Below are 23,064 nucleotides of genomic sequence, written 5' to 3' on the forward strand. Positions count from 1 at the left end.
AGAACTCAAATGCAGGAAATTTTCAAATGATGCAAACACACTTGCAGGAGATACAAACTATTTAAGTGACAAGAAAAATTGTGGGACCAAAGTACTATGCATAACCTCACAATTTCTCCACCCAGTCTGTAAAATGACTCGGGGCTCCAAAACCCAGAGACTCACTATCCCTTATACTACCTCATCCCATATCTGGGGAATTAAGATATAACACTGTCTTATCTTGGATATTATTGGCCATTAGCCTAGTAATCACCTATAACTTCACTTGGCAGTGAAGTACAGTACATGTAACATGCCAGGAATCAGCCAAGTCCTCTAAATCTGTTTCCTTCTAACTCTCATTCAGCCTTCCTCTCAGTTAAACATAAACAGAAATCACAATGTCTATCCAAGCCCATAACCAACCAATAAGAGTCTATTGCTTTTACAGATTATGATCAATAAGGAGGTGTGCTTTAAACTGACCAATACACAGTATGAAAATGGAAATGAAAATGGAGATCTTGGTTAGAACCCTCAGATGACCATAAATGGTACCCCTGTTACAATGTATACCATAAAATGGTATAAAACAAAAATACCTACACAGTTTGGTGTAAATAACTTACAGAAGAATGACTTTTCAAGAGGATGAAGAAAACAGAGGTTCAAAGATTGAAGTCGGATGAAATGATAATTTAAGACAGCATCTAGATAAATTCTTCCTCAATTAAGGAATGATGAATGTTATTAAAGTCTTCCAGTACCACAAATGGTTGAAAACACTGGTGATCTTATGCGATCTAGAGGTTGGTTAGACACAAAACAATGTTGGCATTTTTTTCTTTTTGGGGGGGGAGCAGTGGCAGATACTATAGTCAACAAAGGAAAGGAAGTTATCTTGCTAAATGGTCCCATTACTAAAATACCAGAAACTGTTCAATACTTTTAAAAATGCATTGACTTAACCGTTCTATTTACTGAAAAATATATATCACATTTAAGTGGAATCTGTGGTTAATTTAAGCAACAGCTAAAACGGTGTTAACAGAGGCATTCCACAAATGAAACAGCCATGAGATGTAAACAGAGAAAAGCTTATCTGGAATATGCAACATACTTCAATTATTTCTTTGCTGGCACTTTGAAAGGTGAGACACACTTAACAGGTGCATTAATTCTTCAATGATAGCATTAGATGTAAGGGTTTAAAAACAGTTGCTGTAGTGAAACTATCAATCAACACAGTCTTCAAAACCTGTTTGGCAGATAAGAAAAAAGTCTAAAAATATAAACTTATATTTTAATTTTACAGCAGCTATTTTGCTGGAACTGCCAAAATGTTGAGACACACCATATTTGTCCCCTGTACTACAGCAGCATTTGTCCACTAGGTAATCCTTAATTTGGCCAAAGAAATGATCTAAAAATCAGAAATAGAAATTTGCATCAAATTCCGTACAAATAGATATTTTAGCCCACCAACTGTCAATTTACAGTTCCTTAAAAATGAAGCCGTTCACGTATCTGTTTTATTCTTTCTTTTTTGTCACACAGCATTTGCAGTTTTTCTGTGAAGACAATTGCTGGATAAAGATGTTGCAAAGAAAACATCCATGTTTTTGCTCTGAAAAGCTGCTGCCAGACAAAACTACTTTTCTGTGGACTATATCACAACCACTCCTCTGAAGTGTTCTTCTTAAAAGTTAAGGTACAGCAAGATAGCCTAGAAAAAATGGAAAAAAATTAGGTTTGCAATGAAGCAACAACTGTATAACTTAAATCTAATCAGAAATTTTGCCATTTATGGAATATTGATGTCTACACTTAAACCAACAACTATTTCTTTATTTCAACAGTTCTTTTCCTACACTTTGTAAATAAATTACTGGTCTTGCTCATTTACTACTGCTGAGTTACTAGTACAGCTACACATTGTGCCACTGGGACAGCTACTGTTACGCAAGCTCCTCCCATAAACTTCAAAGTAAACAAAGGCCATCGTACATTAAGTCAAATGCAATATTTGTACAATTGAAACTACTGCAATAGTTACTTTATAATAAGTGTTCTTACTATATGCTGCTACTCAACTTCAACCATAAAACATGGTTAAACATGTATTACTTTTATCGATGCTTCTTTTTTACACTAAATGGAGAAATACTTTATTTATGCAGAGAATAGACAAACAATTAACATTTAAGGTAACTTCTCTGAGGAGAGATCACTATAACAGTAAATAACATTTGGGTTTTTCTCCACCACTAAAGGTAATCCTCCCAGCAAGGAACTAATTCAGCTCTCACACCAAGCAGGACAGTGATTTAAATAAAATGAAGCTCCTTTTCATATCCTGCAGTTGTCTTTACTCTTGTTTTGACCCTGTACCCCTCAGGAAAGTATGCCTATTGTAGGTAAATTCAAGACCTAGCCAGCACTTGTAATATACAATGCACAAACCCCATGAAAAACTTAGCAAAAAAAAAAAAAAAAAAGCCTATAACAAAGATGACTGTGTCCCAATGTATTCACAAACGCAATTTAACAGTGTCAATGGTGATAACCTATAGCACACATGCCTTTGCTGTCAGAAGTCAGAAGGCTGTGGGTTCTATTCTCATTCCAAATAACTGGATTGCTGCAACTGCAGTACAGTATTCATGGGATGACATACTCCTGAGCGTGTCATCCTTCAGATGAGATGCTAAACCGAGGTCCTTTCTGCCCGAGTTAGTGGTAGCCCAGATGGATGTAAAAGAACCCATGGCACCTATCGAAAACAGTATGGGCTTTATTTTTAAAAACATTATTTACACATCCTTATCTATCTACACATAACAAAAAATAGTATTTTATCATATTGCATACTTAAATTTCATATTAGACTTTTATCCACTCCATTTCTTCACCCACAACCACTTTTTTAATCTACTAATGACATCTTCACCACACAAAACTTGCTTACACATTAACTGATGGCATTTCATCTTCCACATTATCCACACAGCACTACTTACCCAGTCTATCTTATTCTTATCCATACACAGTCATATTTACATTCATTTTTAAATAATTCATATTTAAATTCTTTAAAACAAATTTCGCACATCTCGTCTTCCTACACTCTAAAAAAATGTCCCATAGTTGCATTATATTTTCTCCATAGTCTATCCTGCATCTGTTTGCATTTCATAGCTGCCTTAACTAGCATTTTTTCTATCAAATGCCATGATAAATCATGTATTTCCACTATTTTCTTAAATCTCTCCCTTCTTTCAACAACAGTTTCGGTTCATCTTTGTTTTTCCATACTTAAATAAAATAAAATATATACCCCCATAACAATCTTTTCTAGTTTTCTTACATTCATTCCACTTTAAATCCCATATTTTAATTAAATCACAATATCCCTTTCTTCTTCATTTAAATATTTTTTTCCTTTTCCTGCTTTTTCACTATTTATCCCTAAAATTCTCCAACATTATCTTCCCCACGCAATCTTTTTTTTTTTAATTAATGTTTTCAAAATTCAAAATAAATGCAATAAAGCCAATCTAAGTCTGTATTCCTACTACATTATTGTATATATTTTTATTGTATTTTACTTCAATCTTTTGTAATGCTCATTGTTTATTTTTGGTATTTTTACCTCAATCTTTGTAATGTTTTATTGGTTATTGTACCATGGAGCTTTTCTCCCCGGGCCTATGCTCAAAAAGGGGTGCATATCAAAAGTTCAAATGCTGATAAGTTCGAACATGAAAACCTTGAAGCCCCCATTAGCAATAGTTTGTAGTGTTCGTGTGTTTTGCATTTTGTACTGGGAGCAGCGATTTTTTTCCCAGGGAAAAAAAAAAATCACTGTTCTCAGTCTTCTGAGTTTTCAGCTTTCGGGGTTTTGGTTTCGATGTCATCACATTTGAAGTTTTGACACTTCGATGATGTGATATAGATCCCCGAAAAAGAGCACTAGCTCAGTCGGCCTATCCTGGTAAACAAATGTCAAATAAATAAATAAAAATTCCTCTCCTAACAGGATTTAATTGAGATCCCCAGACAAATGAAAAATAAATCTCTAATAACTCTTTTTCTTAACTTTCTGGAAAAACAAATTCCCCCTATATAGCACAACAATGGTAAAATACACTAATGGGTTAAACATACTTTCCATAAGATAAATCAAATGATTTCCACATAATTAAAACAGTAATCACTGTTTCTTTAGTTTTCTCTTCCTTCCCACACTTTAAAACACTAACATCAGCCTTTGAAAAATAAATACCTACATTTCAACCATATCATCAAAGACCTTATATTTCTATTAAGTTCTACTTTTCATATAGCTTTATACTTCCCGCATAGCTTCCATAACACTATCATTTCCTTTTGCAATAACTACTAAATGATTTGAATATGTTAAATATAATAGAAAAGTAATACTTTTACATGTTTTTATTTCTCCCTCATAAATTCTGATTGTGTTACTTAATCATGCAATGCAGTAAGAATTTATGAGGGAGCTGTGCTATGTGTGAAGTATATGGCTATATCATTTTCATAAATTATTCCACCTGGACCCAGCATACTCATTTTTTACCCATCTTCAAAATATTGACATCATTTCACTCTGTTCTTCTCATAATTAATCAATCACCCAAAGTTTTAACCAATATTTTACTACTTTCAATGACATTTTTTTTCTTTTCATCATTCATATCCTTATAATTTTCAGAAGTTATTCTACCTGGACCTGCCATAATCATTTTTTACCCTTCTTGAAAATATTCAACTCTTATCACAGTATTTTTCTCACAATTTCCCTTTCTGCAGCGTCAGCCAATCTTCTAACATTCCATATCCAATCTTCTTAACATTCCATACTGCTTCCTTACTTACTTTCCCCTCTTTTTCAAACACCTTTATTGAATTATCACTTGTGACACGGGCAATTTTACATTCATATAAAAGTCATCAAACTATATTAACATAACTAACATTATACTTCACATATATTGCTACATATCACATAATCTAAGCAATACTACACCAATTATTCAATTCCTGCCTTTTTTTAAACAAAAAAATTCTGGCCTCCTCTTGCCTATAATCTGTATCCCTAACTGCAGTCATCCCTATCAGCAGAATATCCTTTTTCTATTCCTGTGCTGGTTTAGTTCTTAAAATTCTTTCTGATATTTTCTGGATATAATATTCTGCATGATTATTGTTATTCTCCTTAAAGGCCTGCATCCAAAAGCTCAGCCTCTCCTTGTTTCTTGAGTTTTCCCTGTGTTTCATCATCATCCCTTTCCATGTTGAATTACAGTTTTCTGCTTGTGCTATGTATAGGAGTCTTAACTGTGTAGCTCTGAAAGACCCCTTCAAATTGGGTAAACCCAATCTGCTCAGTTCTACTGGAAGAATCAGCTTATCCCACTTGACTCTTGCCATCTTCCCCTCCCAGATAAAGTCCTTCAGCTCTTTATTAATTGCTACCCACTGAACTTCTCCTCTGGTTGATAAAAATATGCCTGATATGTGAATAAGACTAAAGGGATTAAAAACATTTTAACTGCTTGCATCTTACTATCAACAGTGATATAACAAAGTTTCCATTTTCTCAGGTTTTTGTATTATCTTTTTTTTAGTCTCTTCCCACATATCCTTAGCTGGCACACCAGAATAATTTTTAATCCATACTCCTTAATGTTTTATTTTATCATGTCCCTATAAAAATGGGTATTCCTGAACCAGTTTGTGTGTGGGTACATAACTTACTGCTATTACCTTGTTTTAGTTCATGTATGGGTATGCAAATAACAAAGGGGAAAGAGGTCACTCCTGCCTGTTTCCTTTGCTCAAGCAAAAATTATAAGAGAGGACCCCAGCTACTTCAATTTTCACCTCCAATCCCTCATATATTCTCCTATTCAAACTTATAATTTTATTTCAGGAAATGCAAACGCTTTCACTGCCCTGCTAATAAAGTCCCAGCTTACTCTGTCAAATGCTTTCTCTGCATCAAGCCCCACCCAACAGTAATGGTATTTTTGTACATTCTGCTTTCTTGTGGGTCATCAATGTTCTGGGTCTATATTAAATCACTGAACGCTTAAAAAAGTGAATGGTGATTGACCCTATGTAAGCGAAAGCTTACAATGTTGAAGTGTCAGAACAGTAATTTTTTTCCAAGGGAAAAAAAAAATCTCTGTTCCAACAAAAAAAATAAAAATGAATGTCAAACATTACATTAAGTGGGCGGCTTCGCCCACACACCCCCTGATGCGGGGGGCTGTGCCCCCCCACCCCCTACTTAAATATACCAACTCTGAGACCACACTACAGTGCCAAAAATGGCAAAGTACCGAAGCGGCCAAGCAAATTCTTTCCCAGGGAAAGAATTCACTTAACAGCCGCTTCGATATTTTCCATTTTCTGCCTTTTAAGTTCGACCAAGACGCATTCGGTCTTCTAATATAGACCCAATGTTCCCACCCCCTCCACAAAACCACACTGATCCATATCTGTCAGTTTTGGCATTACTTTTGCCATTCTTTTAACCATTATAGACATGAACACTTTATAGTCATGGTTTAGTATTGAAATGATCCTGTATGAAGTTGGATCTGATGGATGCTTACCCTCTTTAGGTATTACCACTGCTTTCTTCCAGGACATTGGCACTTCTCCTCTTAAGATACTGTTAAACAAAACCTTCCAGATCTTCATAGTTTTTTTTTCCTCCTAGCTTCCAAACCTCCACAGGAATACCATCTATTTTTCTAGACCTTCCTGCAGATTGGTTATACATCACAATTTTTATCTCATCTCCTCCTATCTTGTTAGTAACTGAGTCTCATCTGCCTCTAACCTTGACATATTTAATTCTTCCATAAACATTTCCTTTTGTATCGTTTCTTGATTTCCATATTTTTCTGCTTTATACAGACTTTCGTAGAAGTTCCGAAATATTTCCAATACTTTTACAGTATCTCTTGTTACCTTCTTTGTTATAGGCTCTCAAAATTTGGCAACAGCCCTTTCTATTTTCTGTTGCCTGAGTCGTTCTGCTAAAAGTTTTTGTGCTCTAGTGTTATTATATAACAAAAAAAGTAGTTGCTTAACAGCAATCTTTCTAAGCTCGTGCATATTATCAAGGTAATTCCTTATTTTCTGCCTAGCATTCTGGAGTTGATCCTCTTCTTGTTCCACAAGATTTCCCTTATTCTGCAATACTTTAACATTTGTCAGTCCCTCTAAATAATTCTTACTTCTTAACCATAGCTCCCTTTCTTTTATTTGCACCCTATTTTTAAAATCCACCTAAATTTTATCCCACTCTCTGGCTACATTTTCAGAAGAAATTTCTATCCTAACAGCTCCTGAATAATCTCCACTACCCATTCCTTAATTTACTCTCTTTTCAACAGATAAGTGGGAAAGTGTCAATGTCTCATTTTTATTTCATTACCCTGTTTTTAATTTAGTTATTATTGGTGCATGATGTGAAATAGTTATTGGGTGGGTGTCAATACCTTCAATTAAATGGACATGTTCCTGTGAAATGAAAATTCTGTCTAGCCTATCCCAGTTTTTATATCTTGGGGAATAATATGTAAATTCACTCCAAACTCCTATTACTGAATTCACATCTTCCATGCCAAACATTTTCATAAATTTCTTGTTACATCTTCCCTTCTGCCCCCCAAAGCCACATCTTTACTGCTGCAAATCAAATTCCAGTCCTCACCTATAAGTAATATTCCTTGCTGAAAACTGATTATTTCTCCCAGAATTTTCTCAAGTTCCATTATAGCAGTTTTAGGTGGAATGTAAATACATGTCGGTGTAATCCTCCTCCCTTGCCAGTAACCCATTGGCACTACAAACCTGCCAGTTATTAGTATTACCTTTTTTTATCTTCTTCTGTCACTATTGGATTTCCTCTTACAATTAATAGAAGTATTCCTCTTTTCCTCTGTCCCAGGTATTCTGCTGAATAACCATCCTAAAAACCTTTCACATGTTAAGGTCTTTAAGTGTGCCTCCTGTAACATTTTTAATACAGTTAACTACTCTTTCTTATTTGCATTTACCTGTGAGGCCATTTAAATTTAAAGATATTAAAGAGAGCATCATTGTATTAAAAATTATTATTCCCACCCTTTATGTATAAGAGCTTTTTGTTACATGTCTAATTCTAGCTTTTGTGTTACATGCATACACTGCTTGGCAGGTCAAACTTTTATATAGTTGTTTCTTGAGCCTATGTCACATCTTATAAACCTTTTTTGTTTTATTGAAAGCCCTCAAACACACAGACACGCACAGACACACACACACAAAAGCACACCCCCAATACCCTCTTAAAGCCTATTAACTTAATACTAGCACACAAAACTATGGACACCTTCAAATATTGAAGTTTTACCCTCCTGATAGGAGCAAAAGTCCCAAACTGACAGCCACACTTACAGACTTGAGTTAATCTAAAAGAAAGGTCATCCATAGTAAGACACATGGTGTAGCCTGTGCTTCTGCTAAGTGCTGATTAGTTTCATCTTATCTTTATACCCTCCCAGCTGGGAAAAGCCTCGAATGTTTTCAGAGAACATTAACTAACTTGGGAAAGCCCCTGAATGTTTTCAGAGAACATTACCTCCTAGCCAATTTCTCTTTTTTTCCTCAGCCAATCACTCTACACCAGACAGTAGCCAGTTTCTCTTTATCAGATTGTCTCCATGAAGACATGAGAACCAGGCAGCCAGTTTCTCTTTATCAGATTATTTCCATGGAAACATGAAGAGCAGCTGCAGAATTGTTACTCAGCATACACATATTTGCTAGAAAAATGCCTCATAATATTCAATGTTCTTTTTCATTTCCTTGATCTCTCCCAAAACCTGTCACCAAATCAATCCAAAGTTTCCAATCCAGTCGTTTCCCCATGCAAACATGAGAAAAAAGCAGACCAGTCCTTCCTCCATCATGCTCTTTAACCAGGCTTTTTAAATACACTACAGTGGTTACATTTCTTTAAACTGAACAAGAAGAGAGAGAGAAGGGAGAAAGAACAGAAAAAAAGAACAGCAGTCTGTTTATGAATCCTACTGTACTTAAAAATAATGGAAAAGAAACTTTACTTTATAGCATACAAAGAAAACCACATGCCCCAAAATTGGTAGTATTTTAAGAAAAAAAATCTTTATTTACAGTTAACTTTCTACCTCCTCTTCTCTTCCACAAACCACTTTTCCGAACATTAATGACATAGAATATGGCTTATGATTTAGAGTCTTCCACAAGTCCAACAAATTTTGAAAAGTCCAATATTTCCAGATTTTCTTGTTCTGATTACTGTTCATCGCCAAAATCCTGCCTCTGCTTAATTTCCAACATACTCTCGATTCTTCTAGTCAATTTGCCTGCTCCATTCCTGCTCTCCAAAATTTTCTTTTGAAAATTTTGAAAAGGTTTAACAGGTACAGTCCCTTTGTGGTCTTTATTACCAGAAGAACAAGGAGGATTTCCTTCTGATTCACAGCTTACTTTTTGCTGGACAAACTTTTGTATTTCCTCCTTAGCATGTACTTCATCAAAAAATGATGTCCCTCCAGGGAAGAACATCTTGATGACAGCTGGGTACAGCAGTTTGAATCTCATACCTGCAAGTCGACATTCCCTGAATAGTGGAATAAATTTGCTCCTCTTCTGTCTGGTGTACAGTGAGTAATCATTCTCTACAAACACTCACTCTGCTGTCTCCCACTTTTAGTACGTTGTCCTTCTGCCACAAATTTGTCAAAATTACCTCCTTCTGCTGGCAGGACTGCATCTCCACTATTAAACGTCTAGGTTGCTTTCTTATAGCCAGGTTTGGAGCATACGCACAAAATGCACTTTGAGCTAACAACTCCAGCTGTGGAATACCAGTCCAGTTGCTTATTTGTGCTTTCATAAAACTAATGATGTCTGTTCTTTCTAGCTTCTCTCATATAGCTGAAAATCTCAGGTTTTCCCTATGTGCTCTGTTCTCTAATTCTATTACTTTTTGAAACATCTCTTCCTGAGTAGTCTGATATTCAGCCAACCTTTTCTTTATTTTGACCTCTGATTTTTGCAGCTTTATCATCTCATCTGAATATCTATTTAAAGCTTCTTCCATTTTTACCTGCCTTTTCCCGTTTGTGTTGATATACTCACAATCAGTGTTTTGTTTACTTTAACCATGTTTCTATGCAGTTGCCTTACATCTTCCTATAGGTCACTGGAAGTCATGTATGAAGGTTACATTGCTTTTTGCTGAACAGCTGTAGAACTTTCCCCAGTCAGTGTTTCTTCCTCACATTTTGTAGTTATTTTTTTCCAGGTCTTTTGTATTTCTTTATTCCTGGCATCCAGGCAGTGCACTTACTAGACAGTTACTGAAATTCACCCATAAACAGAAGTCTAGTGGACTACTCTGATGAATTTCTGTTTTCACACTGGAAGAGCTAGAAATAAACTGTTATTGGAAGTCCCCATTTACTTTTCCCTCTTTATACATATTACTGAAATACTTTTCAACTTTCTTCATTATCTCTTCCATACTATATATTTCTATTCCGTCCTTTTTATACATTCAATCCTACTTCTATTTTTTTATTACCTTTCTTCCCCAAAAAGGAGAAACCTCTTTCCACCTTGCCTGAAGTACATATTTGTGATTATATATTTACCTGTCTATAACAAATGTTCCTTATATATTTCTCCCTCTTTTTTCTTTCATTCTTCATTTCCTTCCAATACCTTTTCAAAATAATTTATAATTTTTGTATCTTCCCCTCGCCAAAAAACTCTCTCTAATCATACAAATTAAATTTTATTTCTCTTTCTACTGCAACCACCATGGTCCACTATTCTTATAAAAAAAGATCATTGTACAATGTTCTTACCATAATTTCTTCTTCTGTTCTCTACAAAAAAATAATAATTTCTCAACTTCACCTGATAACTTTTTTTATTCTTTTCAATTTTCTAATATAACTTTCTACATTAGTAATTTCGGCTTCAACAAGCAAATGATCAGATAAAACATAGGAGCTATGGTTAAGAAGTAAGAATTATTTAGAGGGCTGGACAATAAAGTATTGCAGAATGGGGGAATCTCACAGAACAAGAAGAGGAACAAATGCAGAATGCTAGACAGAAAATAAGGGATTACCTTAATCTTATGCACAGAAAAAGGTTGCTGTTAAGAAACTGTTTTTTGATAACACTAGCGCACAAAAACTTTTAGCAAAACGACTGAGGCAAAAGAAAGTAGAAATTGCTGTCACCAGACTCAAGGAGCCTAAAACAAGGAAGGTAACAAGAGATCCTGTATAGATATTAGAAATATTTCGGAAATTCTATGAGAGTCTCTATAAAAGCAGAGAAATCTGAAAATCAAGAAAAGACACAAATGGAAATGTTTATGAAAGAATTAAATATGCCAAGGTTAGAGGCAGATTAGGCTCAATTACTAACGGTTAGGACAGGAGGAGATAAGACAAAAATTGTGATGTGTAACCAATCTACAGAAAGGCCCCCAGGAATAGATGGTATTCCAGTGGAAGTTTCAAAGCTAGGAGGGAAAGCAATTGATAAAGATCTGAAAGGTTTTGTTTAACAGTATTTAAGAGGAGGAGAAGTACCAGCATCCTGGAAGAAATCGTGGTAGCTGTAATACCTAAAGAGAGTAAAGATACATCAGATCCAGCTTCATACAGGTCAATTTCAATACTAAACCATGATAAGGAGTTCATGTCTATAATGGCTAAAAGAATGGCAAAAGTAATGCCAAAACTGATAGATATGGACACATTTGTTGAGTGTAGGGGCTTCAAACATTTGACAACATTAACAGAACACTGATGATCCAGAGGGAAGCAGAATGTAAGAAAATACCATTGTTGTTGGGGGCCTTGATGCAGAGAAAGCATTTTACAGACTAAGCTGGGACTTTATGAGCAGGGCAATTGAAGCATTTACATTTCTGGAAAAAAATATAAGGTTGATTAGGAGGATATAAGAGGGATCGGAGGTGAAAATGAAAGTGGCTGAGGTCCTCTCTGATAACTTTTGCTTTACCAGAGGAACCAGGCAGGGGTATCCTCTTTCCCCTTTATTATTTGCATTACATTTAGAACCACTGGCAAAGAAAATAAGGGACTCAGAAATTCAAGGCTATAACTGGTATGGTAGTCAAGAAAAGCTGGCTTTATTTGCAGATGATATCATTTTATACAAGACAAAACCAGAAAGAGACATTATAGTGTTTTGGAACATTTTGAGACAGTTTCAAGTCATTTCGGGATACAAAATTAATGAAACTAAAAAGTACAGTTTTGTACCTACCATAAATGTAGATGTTCCGAGTGTTCACCCTGCTGCTTTCATCACACTTGGGTTTTTCTGCCGTCAGGCGGTCACGCAGTCGGCCTGAATTCCAAAGTCTTGGTCCGGCGTTGGTTGCTGTCGCTTCTTTACTGATGTCAGTGCGCCATGGGTATATAAGAAGCATCCAACGCCATTTTCTTTGGTTTTTCTTGCCCCAGATGTCAGGTGCCCCCAATAGGTAGGCAATATATATATATATATATATATATATATATATATATATATATATAGCTAGATAAAAATAAAACAATACCTTTAGGCACAAGCAAATACACCACAGAGGTAGTATTGGATAGAGTGGTAGAGATAAGTTCAGCTAGTTCAGAGGGGATGGAGGGAGGGAGGGTAACCTGGACTGCAGCAGGGTGAACACTCGAACATCTACATTTATGGTAGGTACAAAACTGTACTATGTTCATCGTGTTACCCTGCTGCAGTCATCACACTTAGGTTGAATCCCAAACCTAAGGATGGGAGGTGGAGTTAAACAGGGTTAGAAGAAGCTAGTAGGCCCTGCAAAACTGCAGTGGCAAAACCAGCTCTAGTCTTAGAATATAGAGGTAAGTGATAGTGTTTGATGAAGGTGTGCACTGAACTCCAAGTTGCGGCTTCCAGAATATCCTTGGTTGGCACTCCCCTGAGAAAGGCTGTTGATGTAGCTGTAGCCCTGGTGGAGTGGGACCTAATGTGAGCAGGTACCGGTTTCCCATGATGCATGTAGTAGAAACGTATGCAATGCCCTATCCATTTAGAAATGGTCTGTTTTGAGATAGCTTTTCCTTGTGATCCTGTAGCATAGGCTACAAAGAGCTGGTCAGTTTTTCTGAAAGCCTTAGTTTTATCCAAGTAATTGCCTGTGAAGGTCCAAACAGTGCAGGAGTCTTTCTCCTTTGTTCTGGGGATTTGGGAAAAAGGTGGGCAAATGAATGGTTTGGTTTAGGGACACACTGGATACCACCTTTGGCATAAAGGAAGGGTTAGTTCATAGAGAAACTCTGTCTTGATGAAAAATGAGGAAAGGTTCCACTGCCATTAGTGCCTGTAGCTCTGAGACTCTTCTAGCTGAGGTTATTGCTAGTAGCAGGGCAGTTTTCCATGAAAGAAATTTTAAATCAGCTGAAAAAGCTGGTTCAAAGGGCGACAGTGTAAGCTTTTCCAGAACAAAGTTGAGATCCCAAGTAGGTGTTGGTGCTCTCCTTGGGGGTCTTATATTCTTAGCCCCTCTGAGGTACTGTCTTAGGAGTGGATGTGAGAATAAAGGAGGATCCATGTTGTAATGAGCTGAAATTGCTGAGGCGTACATCTTAATAGATGAAAAGGAAAGTCCTTTCTGCAACATCTCAGTTAAATATTGTAGAATCTGAGGATTGTTTGGATCAAGGGGATTTTAGCCTTTAGCCTGGTTCCAGGTGCAAAATCTTTTCCATTTGTCTGAACAGGTTTTCCTGGTGCTGGGCCTCCTGGCCTTCAGAATGACACCCATAACAGCTTTGGATAGAGGTGTTGGCTGGTTGTTTAGGTAATTTGCCATGCAGCCAGGTTTAAAGTCTTCAGCTGGCTGTGTAGAATCTGATTGTCTCGCTGGGTGAGCAGGTGAGGAATTTGTGGCAAAATCCATGGTGGGCCATGGGCCATGTTCCTTAAAATTGGATACCAATGCTGGCATGGCCAGTCCGGTGCAATGAGCATCATTTGTGGCCTCTCTAATCTGACTTTTAGCAGTAGAGGCAGTGGAGGGAAGGCATACACTGTTAATGTTTTCCAACTGAATGAGAGGGCGTCCACTTTCCAAGCTAGTGGATGGAATGTCCTTGTGCAAAGTTTTTGAAGTCGGTAGTTGTGGGGGCTTGCAAACAGATCTATGTCTGGGCGTCCCCATTTTTGAGCTATCATTGCAAATACTTGTGGATCTAGTTTCCATTCGTGTGGATCCATGATGTTTCTGCTTAGGTCGTCTGCCAATGTGTTTTTCTTTCCTGGCAGGAATTGTGCTTGTAATTGAACCTGGTAAGACAGTGCAGTGTTCCACAAGGTCATTGCTTGCCTGCATAGAGGGTAGGAATGTGTGCCCCCTTGCTTGTTTATGCACCACATTACTGTGGTATTGACCGTCTTTATTATTAGTTGTCCTGGGTGTAAAAGGTCCTTGAAAGCTGTTAGGGCATTCTGTACTGCTAGCATTTCTTTTTGATTGATATGCAGATGTCTCTGATCTGTAGTCCATTTGCCCTGAATGCACTGTCCTGCCATGTGTGCTCCCCAGGCATAGTCCGATGCATCTGTTGTCATAGTTTGCCTGGCTGTGGGTAGGGTGAAAGGCTGACTCTTGTTGAGGTGACATGCCTGTGCACACCATAGAAACTCCTGATGAAGGCAGGGAATGAGTGGTATCATTGTTTCCAAGCTGTGGCTGTGCTGAGTCCATACACTTTTCAGGTACCATTGTAATTTCCTCATATGCAGTTTTGCAAATGGTATTAGTAGTATGCAAGATGCCATGAATCCCAAGGCCTGCAGAATTTTTCTTGCAGGGAGTTGGGTCTTTGTTGCCATTATTTTGAAATATTGAGTCAGCTGTTGTTGCTTGTCTGGCGTGAGATAAGCCATCTGGGCTGTTGTATTCAAGCTGGCACCCAGGAATATTATGTTTTGTGAGGGCACTAGTTTTGATTTCTTTTTGTTTACTGTGTACCCTAGGCAACTTAGAAGGTGTTTGACAAATGCCAGATGCTTTAAAAGAATGTCCTTGCTTTCTGCTTAAATAAGGCAGTCATCCAGGTATCGGTACATTTGAATTCCTCTTGGTCTGCAGTATGCAATTACTGGTGCCAGGCATTTTGTGAAGACCCTGGGCACAGTAGATAAGACAAAGGGCAATGCAGAGAATTTATAATGCGTTGAACCTGCAATGAAGCGGAGGTATCTTCTGCAATTTTGTCTGATAGGGACATGCAGGTATGCCTCCTTGAGGTCCAAAGTTACTAGCCAAGCATTCTTGCCCAACATGGGAAGAAGCTGCTGTAGTGTTAGCATCTTGAATTTTGGTACTTGCAGATAGGTGTTCAGAACTGAAAGATCCAGAATGGGTCTCCATGCTTTGTCCTTTCTTGGGACTAGGAAGAGTCTTGAGTAAAATCCTTGTCCTTGCTCCTGTGTAGGTACCTGCTGAATGGCTCTCATGTCCATGAGAGCTGTAATTTGTTTTTGTGCCTCTGCCCATTGATTTGGTGGCAGGTTTGGCATTCCTTTTATCCTTGGTAAGGTATGAAAGTAGAATCTGTATCCTTGAGAGACGATGTTTAGAACCCATTTGTCTTTTGTGGTGATGTGCCAGTTGTCTGCAAAAAATGCTAATTTTCCTCCCTAGGGAGCTGCCAGGAGAGATTTGCTTGGTAGTTTGAGGACCGACTCATTGTGTTTGTCTTCTGCTAGCTTGTCGCCTGTCTTCTCCTCCTTTCTGGGTAGCAGAACCCCATTGACAAGGTTTGTAAGGCCCTTGTGACTGACCTCTGCCCCTTGGGCATCTGTATTTGCCCCTCTGTGATCTGTCAGAAGCTGGAAAGGACCAGTTTTTTGTTGGCCAATTTCTGCTAAAACGAGGGGGTTGTACCTGCAAAAAATCCTTGACCGTTTGCATAGACTTTGCCTTATCCTCCATTTTCTTTAAAACCTCCTCTACTTTGACACCAAATAATACATCCTGCTGTAAAGGTGCATCCAATAATTTTGCTTTAACATGATCAGGAAGGGTTTGTTCTTTTAACCAAGCATGTCTACGTATGACAAAGCCAGTAACAGCTGCTCTACAGGAAGCTTCCAATGAATCAAATCCACATTGTAAAGTATGATTGCCCACCTGCTCAGCTGCATGTAACAGATCCTGCATTTCCTTGAATTCAGACTGTTCAGAATGTGTGCTCATTTTTTGTTTTAACTGAGACATTAGGAATTGCTGATATTTCAACATGTGAAACTGACAGTTTAATGCTCTCATAGCCAGAGTTGCTGAGGTGTATATTTTCTTTCCCCATCTATCTAGGGCTCTGGAATCCCTTTCAAAGGGCACAGGATTTTTAGCCATAGAAGCCTTAGCTCCCTTAGGACCCTGGGAAATTGTTTCTGGGTCAGCCACAGGGCTTTTATAAAGGAATTTGTGAGAGTCGGGTACTCTGTAGTATCTGTCAAGTTTGGCTGGAGCAGGAGGTAGAGAATCTGGATTTAAACTAGACTCCAAGTAAACATCATCCACAATATCTAAAACATGAGGGATAGCAAGTGGTCTGTGCTGGGGTAGTAAAAGGAACTCTCGGAGCATTTTCTTAGAATCAGAGTAGTCCTGGCCTTCCCAGTGGAAATGTTCCCTCATGGTATGTAAAGTTTCCCCAAAGGAGTAGTCTTCAAGGGGAGATGCTCAGGGAATAGAGTCTTCAGCATCAGAGTCTTCATAAGGTGGAAAGGTGTAATCCTGCTCCTCAGAAGAATCTGAGGAAATTGAAACCTGGTCAGAGAAAGCAGAATCCTCCTCTTGTCTTGGTCTTTTATCAGGAGGGGGATGGGAACCCCTGATAAAGTAATCAAATCTTCAGCCATCTTAAGCATCTGTTTCTTAGGCATGGGGCCTTGAACTGTAGACTGATGTACAGTCTTCTTAGGTTTTAAAGGAGTTTTAAGCTTAGCATAAGATTTAATGGTGAGTGTAGTCGGTCTGAAGACACCTTCTGCAACTGAAGGTGTTTCCACTGCACCGGGGTCAACTTCTGCTCTGGTGCCGGAAGATGGCTGCATCGGCCTAGTAGGCTCCGCTTGGGAATCCGCAGCTGTCTGGGATTCCAGTTCTGCGGTCGTCAGGGGCTGCGTAGGTGCCTCACTGAAAACCGGAGAACCGGCGACAGGCCCAACAGAGGCCTCGGAGTCTGGTTTGTTCCTAGGCTGCCTGTCCTTATCCTTGCATTTTTTATGTTTGCCGGTCGTCGGCTGCTCCGACGGCATGATATAATTAAATTTCCTACCAAAGTAATGCCGTGCAAAGTCAAAACGGCGTTTGATAGTTCGTTTATTAAACATAGCACAAAACCGACAACCTGTGACGTCGTGGTCTGGGCCTAGGCAAGGAATACAATAGGAATGGAAGTCCTTATGAGGTATTTGCTTCCCACAAGAAATGCAATTGTTAACTTTTTCTGACATCGGACTGAGGCAAGAAAATATTCCCCAACGGGGTACTTAGCTTTATTGAAGACTTCGGACTGAAATTCAAATCGAAAATCTCAGGTGTCGGCCGACCGGCACTTGCAAACTCCTTCTGCTTCGGGCACCACGCCGCAAGAAAGACTGGGGAAAATGGCGTCAGATGCCTCTTATATACCCCTGCCGCACTGACGTTAGGGAAGAAGCGACAGCAACTGACGCCGGACCAAGACTTTGGAATTCGGGCCGACTGCGGGACCGCCTGACGGCAGGATAACCCAAGTGTGATGACTGCAGCAGGGTAACACGATGAACATCAAGGCAATAGCAGTTAAGTTATGTACCCACACACAAACTGGTTCAGGAATATCCATATTTATGTGGACATGATAAAATTAAGTATTTAGGAGTATGGATTAAAAATTATTCTAGTGTGGCAGCAAAGGATATGTGGGAAGAGACTAGAAAGATGATACAAAAACTGAGAAAATGGATGCTTTGGGATATGGATAAGATACAAGCAGTTAAATGTTTTTAGTCCCTTTAGTCTCATACACAGATCAAACCTATTTTTATCAACCAGAGGAGAAGTTGTGTACAACAATTATTAAAGAGCTGAAGGACTTTATCTGGGAGGGAAAAACGGCCAAGAGTCAAGTAGGATAAGCTGAATTCTTCCAGTAGAACATGGCAGATTGGGTTTACCCAGGTTGAAGGGGTATTTCAGAGTTACACAGCTAAGACTCCTATACATAGCACAAGCAACAAATACATTTCTAAGCGGAAAGGGATGATGATGAAAGGGGGGAAGCTCAAGGAACATGCAGAGACTGTAATTTTGGATGCAGGCCTTTAAGGAGAATAATAATAATCATACAGAATATTATATCCAGAAAGTAGTAGAATTTATTCTAAGAACTAAGCCAACATGGGATTGGAGAAAGGAGATTCTGCCAATAGGGATGACTGCAATTAGGGATACAGACAACAGTCAAGAGGGGGCTGGAATTTATTTGAGAAAACTGGCAAAGGAGCCAAAGTATCTGGAAGAAATAACTACAGAGAAAAAGATGGTAGAATGGAAAGACGTCAATAATTTATTTGGACTGCAGGTTAGAGATTGCCTTCCCTATCAGGGATTGATAACAGTGTACAGGCAAAAAGAAAGACATGGGGAGTACCCTAAATGAAAGACCTGTACTGGTAGAGTTTTTAGTAGAATCTAGAACAGAAGCTGCCATTAAAAAAGGAATAATTAGCAGAGCATATAAAATACTGCATTATAACTATAAGAATCGGAGGTGGTTGGAAAGGACTGAAGAGAAACTGGATTAGTGATTCACAAAGAAACAATGGGAGATATATACATGTCTCCCAAACATACAACAAAATCTAGAAGATTTAGGATTTTTCCCTGGAAATGTTTGCAATGATATTTCTATACCCCAAGTAAACTCTGGAGAAATTTTCCACAGGCAGACAAGCAAATGTTGGAGGTATGAAGGGGAAGAAAGAGGTAACTGGAAATATATTTTCTGGGAGAACGATGAATTGGTGGACTTTAAGGATTCCCCTGCGGGATGCAGTGTCAGAGATGCTGGGTGGGCAGATTGGTCTAACAAGGGAGATGATTTTTCTGAGTTATGATACAGAAGTGGAATTGCCTAGGCATGGTAATAATAATAGTGGCTGCCAAGCCAAAAAAAGCAACTACTAGAAAATGGAAATCAAAATGTAAACCAAATATACTAGAAGTAGTGAACAGAGTAGCAGAGATACAATGACTGGAACTGAGATCTTTAGAAAAGGGTAGAAACAAACTACATAGGAGAAAATGGGAATTGTGGGAACAATACATACAAGAGAGGAATGAGGTTTAAAAGATGGCAGGACTTAAATGAGCTACGTAATGTTTGACTGAAAAAGATTGGGTAGATTATAAGTGATGTATAATGTTTGCAACTGGGAGTGTGTTAGTATGGTTTGTGATGTAAAATGCTTGCACCTCATTTTTACTTCTGCTCGTCTCTTTTGTTTTTCATTCAAAAACATCCTTTTAACAAATCAAATCACATTTTTGATTCTTTAATATATTTCTTCTTTTTTCAATTATCAGGATATTCACAGTCATAAAATTATCTTAATACTACCATTTTGTAGCATTTGTTTCAAGGAACACTTTTTCTTTTCTTCACTCTTTTACCTATTGATCCCTTCTCAGCATCTTCCTCCCCATGATCCACTTTTTCTTCCTGGCTCAAATGTTCAAAATGATTTCATACTTGAATAGTATCTCCCTAAAATGTTCCACATCATTGCCATCTTGCATAATATTCTCACCTCTTTCACTTTTGTTTCCTTCATTTTCAATTTCCATACTATCAATGTTATCAACAGTAAGTCTTTTCTCACTCACTTTCTCACAATCATATCAATAGTGTTCTGTACTTTCACACTTCCTAGAAAGTTTATTTTACAATTATTTGCACTATGGCTTGTTTTCCCACATTGATATTTAACACATTCAATAATTAAATGATCTCCCCTGTACTACAGTGAAAAAAAGAAGTTATGTACTTACCATAATGTTCCATGTTTGTAGTCCATCTCACCTACATTCTTGCTGGATGGGTTCGGAGCCGATTCTCACCTCCAACTCGGCCGATACTAAAGCTCAAGAGCTTTTACTGGCTCGAGGCTAACCCCTATCCCATGGTGCCTCATGGCAATTCCCCAGATCTTGTTTGCAAGAAAATAAATAGGTACATAATAGTCAATAAACTACCAATAAGCATGCACATACAAACAGAACACACTGTATTACTATCCATGCCAGGTTGAAGGACAACTAAAACCAGGTCAGACAGCATAATGGATAATCCACCAGTTCCTTCATGAAACAGGAAGGGGGAAGGAGGGTGGGACGCAGGAATGTAGGCGAGATGGGCTACAAACATGGAACATTATGGCAAGTACATAACTTCTTTATGTTATGTAGTCCTATCTCACCATAATTCTTGTTGGATGGGACTGCGTCCCTAGCACCTTTATCCCAGGCGGCTCAAGCGAAGAGACTCTTCAGCACAGTGGACCCAAAGGATGACCTGTCCCGGGAGGCCAAATCCAATTTGTAATGAGTGACAAATGTATGAGGTCTTGCCCAAGTAGCTGCTACACAAATGGTATCAATTGGTAGTTTTTATCTAAAGGCATATGAAGTTGATACTGCTCTAGTTGAATGGCCTTTTACTTTGGCGGGTAATTGTTTGCCATCAGCTTTGTAAGCAAATGAAATGCAGTCTGAAAGACATTTAGACAAAGTGACCTTAGAAACAGGCAAGCCTTTATTTTTGTCTGAAAAGGAAACAAATAATTGGTCTGATTTTCTAAATTTTTTAGTCCTGTGCCAGTAAAAACAGAGAATTCTGTGGACATCCAACTGGTGTAGTCTGTATTCTGATTTATTAGTATGATTTGGGAAGAAAACTGGTAGTTCGATAGTTGTGTTGAGATTATGCTCTGAACATACCTTAGGAAGAAAGGAAGGATTAGTTCTAAGCAAGACTCTATCCTTGTGGAAAACAATGTAAGGAGGTCGAATGGTGAGGGCTTGCAATGCTGAAACTTTCCTAGCAGATGTTACAGCCACTAAGAATAACGTCTTCCAAGACAAGAATTTCAGATCCGAAGAAGACGGTTCAAAAGGTAGAGAAATTAAAGATGTAAGAACTAAGTTTAGGTCCCAGGGCTCCAGTGGTTGCCTGACTGGAGGTCTGAGAAGGAGGACTCTTTTCAAAAAGCTTTTGCATACAGAGTGGGACATAATTGGATTTCCCATGAAGCCAAAATGATAATTAGAGATGGCAGCTAACTGAACTCTAATAGTAGCAGCTGCAGCTCCTTCATGAAAAATGGATGCCAGGAAGGACAGGATAGACTCTATAGGAGCTGAGTGCAGATCTATGCCTTGGTTTGCTGCCCTGAAGAGAAGAAAAAGTTTTTTTGTTTTTTTTTAAAGGGAAGAAGGACTAACACTCAGTGAGGAAACACCCTCTAATTTAAATGGGCAACTACAGCCCTCTAACTAAAACGGGCCATACAATCCTAAAAAGTGGAATAGGGGATCAACCACTCGACAACAATCACACAGGTAATAGATAACTACTAAGGAAAAAATGAAGAAAATAAATGAAAAATAACAAGATTTATCAAAAAACCTTCGACTTAGCCAATGAGCCAGTAAGGAGACAACCTCAAAGCTTTCACAGCAAACGAGATCTGGGGAATTGCCATGAGGCACCATGGGATAGGGGTTAGCCTCGAGCCAGTAAAAGCTCTCGAGCTTTAGTATCGGCCAAGTCGGGGGTGAGAATCAGCTCTGAACCCATCCAGCAAGAATTACAGTGAGACAGGGCTACATAACATCATGTCTTTAGTTGACCCTAGTACCTAAGCATTCATTTTCCCCATTAACCATCATACTATGTAAATTTCTCATCCACAATTCCATATTTTTCTCTCATCCATATTTATTTAAATCCAATATATTTTTACATTTATCAGAAAAGAAAGTTTTCAGTTCATCCACAGTAACTTTTGATGTTCTAAAGTGAAGTTTAACTCTCCATTTTAACATACCATTTGTCCTTTTAACAACATAAGAATTTAATGGTTCACATGCCTTTTCCCCTTCAAATACCATCACAAACTTCTTTGCTTCCTTGAATATCTGAAAAGTTAATTCACTAAATGTTTCTATTCCTATATGAATAAAAAACCAAACATCTTCAGTCTTAATTCCCAAAGTAACCACTATATTATCCCATATGAAGTACCTATCAATGGGAAAGTCATTCTTACTTTTCACACACACAACCTTTCTTACAGACCTGCTAATATTTGTTGCTTTAGGAACAATTATGACATATGTTTTTTTAGTCACCTTTTGCCCATTCTGTTCCTCTTCCAACAAAGTCAATCCACTTTTTTCATTTTGCAGCTTACCACATGTAGTTGAAAACATCTCTGACTTACTTCCCTGTTTTCAGGAAAGCAACACTTCACTGTGCCTACTACAATGCTAATGTTTCATCTGATGGTTCCCCACCTCCATCATTTTACATAGAATATGCATGCCCAAACCACCATCCCGAATCTCAGTAACAACCATGTCTGGAAATCTTTCTTCCATACAATTTGTATCCTTAATTAAACTATGTTGTACAGCACTTATAATTATTTATTTGCTAATACTCTCATTACTATCTAGAGTGTTCTCTCCCCTCTCTCTCAGCAGCACATCATCCATTTCTGATCTTCTCTTTCTCTTCCAGTCTCACCCCTCCAGCTACCCAAATGAAAAGCAAAGGGCCCCTTTATTTGTATTCCATTTACAGCTTATTTACACCAGTATTATACATTTACATATTTTCATCACCAACATTCACAATGAAGAAGAACCAACAATATTTT

General features: G+C 38.0%; 1 protein-coding gene across 1 annotated transcript in view; it reads right to left on the minus strand.

Moving 5' to 3' along the window:
• Nucleotides 1-842: 842 nt before the first annotated feature.
• Nucleotides 843-23,064, minus strand: part of LOC122788980 (SEC23 interacting protein) — a 1,679,302-nt gene continuing 1,657,080 nt past the window's right edge. Inside the window, exon 19 of the mRNA XM_044056073.1 lies at nt 843-1,708. The gene's annotated coding sequence lies outside the window, so the exon portion shown is untranslated. The remainder of the gene's footprint in view (nt 1,709-23,064) is intronic.

The sequence above is a fragment of the Protopterus annectens genome, chromosome 14.part0, assembly GCF_019279795.1.
Source record: "Protopterus annectens isolate FY-2018-M chromosome 14.part0, PAN1.0, whole genome shotgun sequence".
NCBI lineage: Eukaryota > Metazoa > Chordata > Ceratodontiformes > Protopteridae > Protopterus > Protopterus annectens.